The sequence below is a fragment of the Orycteropus afer genome, unplaced genomic scaffold (genome assembly GCF_000298275.1).
Source record: "Orycteropus afer afer isolate SDZICR_OR568_19922 unplaced genomic scaffold, OryAfe1.0 scaffold00844, whole genome shotgun sequence".
Lineage (NCBI taxonomy): Eukaryota > Metazoa > Chordata > Mammalia > Tubulidentata > Orycteropodidae > Orycteropus > Orycteropus afer.
In genome coordinates, this window is record NW_006922431.1 from 284,882 (window position 1) to 289,365 (window position 4,484).

The window sequence follows — 4,484 nt, forward strand, 5'->3', positions numbered from 1 at the left end:
TTTTTTTGTTCACAAATTAAAAACAAATCTGTTTTGGTAAATTTTCAAGTTTTAACTGTATGAAAATTGAATTACTAAAATTATTATGAAGAAATGAAATGATGCAAGCAGTTTAACATAAAGTTTTATAAAACTTTGTTTTATTATTTATTTTGTTGCTATCTGTTTTAAAATAAAGAAGCTGAAACAATAAGCTCTCAAGTGATGATTGAATTTTCTTTTAACTTTTCAAATTGGAATTTGAGTGAAGTTTACAGAGCAAATCAGTTTTCCATTCAACAATTCATACACATTTTGTTTCATTGATCACAGACCCCACAATTTACAGAACTCATTCAACTTCTTCCCTGTGTTTCCCACTTCCATTCTTCCTTCATTTTTTCCTAACCCTTCTTGCCATCTGAAATTTGTCTCTGGGCTGTTGTTTTAATCTCCACCTCCTTAGTGTTATTATTCACCTTATAAACTTGTCTACTGTTTGGCTGAAAATGGAGCCATGAGGGTGAGATCCATTCCAGGCCTGAAGAGTGACGAAGGGTCATAATCTCAGGGTCTCCACCTGTTTCTATTCTACTAGTAAGCCTGATCTTTTTTTTTTTTTGCTGATTTTAGTTATGTTCTACATTTTTCTCCCACTCCATCTCAGACCTTCTAATGTAATCCCTTTCAGAGCAGTCAGTAGTGGTAACCTGTCTCTAGGGCCGGCTATAAGCATGACTGTTTTCACAACCTGAGCAGGTGTAGGAAGGAGAAGGTACTATACCCATCAATATGTATAGTTTTTACAGAAGATATTTCTACATGCATATTTATATATGCCACCTATGTATCCATAAGTATAGTGGAGCATACTGGGGGTAAAGTTTTGAAAACTTCTTAACTGTAACCAAACAATGTTAAGGAATGAGGTGCTGGGTTTGTAATTCAAGAGCACAGTGTTAGGGAACACTGAGGCCATTTGGCACAAGATAGTTCACAAAGAAAATGTTTTACAACCTACTTCAGTGAATAGTAACTGAAATTTTAAAAGATTGTCCAACAACCATCTAAGGTGCAAAAATTGGTTTCTCCCAGTCCAGAGAGAAGAAAACTTGAGAAAATCAAAGATGTATGGAAGCAATTAATAACGTGGATGAACTTGGAAGACATTTATGCAAAGTGAAATTAGTCAGTCATGGAAGGACAGATATTGTATTAGTCCATTATTGTAAAAAGTCAAAGAAAGGTTTATATATGGAAGGAAATTTTCTTTGTTGGTTATGAGGGGTGGGAGGGGAGGGGTGGGAAGGGAACACTGCTAGATAGGTAGAGACAAGTACTGATTTAGGTGAAGGGCAGGGCAATGTACCAAATGTGAGTGATCAACATGGTGGCATTGAGGAAGTAAGACATAGAGAGGTACATGGGAAGTACAGACAACATAGATGAACCCTTCTGCACATACAGTACTGTGTTGTCAGTGGTAGCAAACATTGATATATGGGTAGATAGATGGCTGGACAAGCTGAACTATTAGATATATGTGTCTATGCAGGAGGGAGTGTACCCATGACCATGTATAGGGTGGCAGACAATGTTCCTACAAGTGTATTTGTATGTTCTATCAACATTCCCAGGTGTATAGTAGAGCTGACAAGGGTCAAGGTTGTAGTCACTTCTTGGCCACAGCCAGCTACCCAGAGAAAGAGCAAAGAGTTGGACCTGTGGGCTCAGGACCAGGATTGAGAGGGACATCAAGCTCAATTGGCATAACACATTACACAAAAACATTGTTGCATATCCAAATTTGGTGACTAGTGACTGCAATCTTAAAAGCTAGCAAGCAGCCATCTAGGTGCAATGATGTGTCTCTCCTTGTCCAGAGCAAAGAAGAATGAAGAAAACCAAGACTCATGGAAACAATTAGTCCAAGGGACTAGTAGACCATGTGATCCTCAGCCAATGTGACTATGAGACCGGAACTAGATGGTGCCTAGCTACCACTGTCAACCACTCAGAGGGGTATCTATGTAGAAGATACTGGATAGAGTGGGAGAACAATGTGGAACAAAACTCATAATCACAAAAGAAAAGGAAGCAGGTTTGCTGGTCTGATAGAGTCTGGTGGGACCTCTGATTCTATGGCTCCAGGTACTCTTCAGGTTTGGAATTGAACCCATTCCTATGCTTCCAGAAACAAAAGACAGGCATATGAGCTGAACACTACATTAGGTAGATACATTCCCTGGAGAGATCAATCATCAAGAATAGAAGGGCTGTGTATACACAAGGAGAGAGTTCAGGGGGCAGGAGTGCATGAGAGGGAATTACACAGGGAGGTAGTATGTGGGAAGAGAGCTGTTGTATTGTGGGAAACTGCAGTCAAAAACTTTCACCCAAATCAGAATAAAAGTTAAAAAAAAAAAAAAAAAAACATATGGAAGCAATTAGTCCAAAGGAATAATAGACCACAGGAACCTCACCCTCCATGCCCCTGAGATCATGTGATAGGGTTTGATTCTAAGTTGTGTGATGGAAGTAACCAAGCTTTTTCTTTCTCACTATAGTTAAGCTTGTGCTTCACAAATTGTCTGCTTATAAAAGCTCAAAAACTAGTTTCTGAATTAATGAATAGATTCATTAATAATAGTATGAATGAATAAGCTTTCCAAGGAAAAAGAAAAATATTCACAAGAGGCAAGCAAAAAGGCATGTGCAAAAGAGAAGATGGGCAATCAAATATCTTGATAAAGGTAAAAGAATTAAATTGAGCTTTCATGTATAGGCTCTTTCTGGGTACTGAATCATGCATGCATGAATGAATACAATGCAGTTTTAGTAGGCAGAAAAATGATTGATGAAATTTAAATTGTTATATTATTATTCTGTTCTTCTTTATGCAAACCCATTGCCCTTGAGTAAATTCTGACTCATAATGATCCTATAGGACAGACTAGAATGGCCCCACAGAATTTCCAAGGCTGTAATCCTTACAGAAACAGATTGCCACATCTTTCTCCCATGCAGCGGCTGTTGGCTTCCAACCACTGACCTTTCTGTTAGCAACTAAGTTCTGAACAACTCTGCCACCAGAGCTCCTTCCTTGTTTACAGACAAAAGAAGCCAATCCACATAGTAAGAGAATTATAAGTGATTACTAGGAATTTTTTAAGCATTAACGTGAAATTTTTTTAAAAAGTCATCTTACCTTCTGTTTATTCTCTTGAAGTCATGAGTATGATAAAGCATAACTGATGAAACAAAAGGAACAATGAAAAGGAAGGAAGGAGGGAGGGAGGGGAGAGGGAGGAAAGAAGGAAGAAAGGAAGGATGGGAGAAAGGAAGGAATGAATTCTGAAGGGCATCTTCAGATTGATCAGGCTGATTATATTTCTGCTTCATAATTACACTAGTTTACCGAGCACTGGTAAAATCCTCCAAGAACTACGATAAAATCTTCCATTTGATTCATTTTTCTTAACATTTATCATCATATACTCCCTATTTTATAGCTGAGAAATAATGTAAAAGTAGAAATAGATATAGAACATCAAAAAGGATGCAGAAGAGTATGAAGGGATTGACACTGGGAGGAGGTAACTATGGGGAGGAAGTGGGAGGGGAGCTGCTGCATTGTAAATTTTGGTCAATGACATGAGACAAAGTATATGTGAACTGCTGTATGAAAAGTGAATTTACTCTGTAAATCTTCACCCAAATCCTAAAAAAAAAAAAAAATTAAAAAAAAAAAAAAGCAATGTCACTTAGCTGTTTACTTATGAATCCATTTTAAATGGATCGGTTGAATACAAAAAAAAAATCTCTATTGCATGACATGAATTTGGGTGCTATTTCATAAATAGTAAGAAACAATAGAATATTTCAATATTCAATTCAGACAGAATTTCTGGATCACTCAACACTATGAGTCTTAAGGTAGACACACATGCTAAACTTGGAACTAAAATGAAATCTTAATCCAAATCTCTATCATAGACTAATTTTGAGGGATTCCATACACTCTACATCTTTTTAACCTAAAAAGAATCTTATGGAAAATCATATGGGTATGTATGGCTGACCCAGAATCATTATGCAAGTAAATGAAATAAAAAATAAATAAGCTATCCAAGGAAAAAGAAAAATATTCACAAGAGGCAAGCAAAAAGGCATGTGCAAAAGAGAAGATGGGCAATCAACTATCTTGATAAAGGTAAAAGAATTAAATTGAGTTTTTATGTTTTGGCTCTTTCTGGGTACTGAATCATGACTACTTCATTTCCTGACTAGTTGAGGCATTAATTACATAGCCAGTGCACATGTAACATGGAACTTTGAAAGTATGATACCCGACCTAATCTTTGTAATTAATTATAAGGATGATACAATGGATCATAAATGTTGGTAAACTATCAATCAAGAACTTTTTTTTTATTAGAATGACCAAAAAGATCATTACAATAACTGAAAAAAAACTAAGTAGGATCTTTCTTTTTTTCATTCCC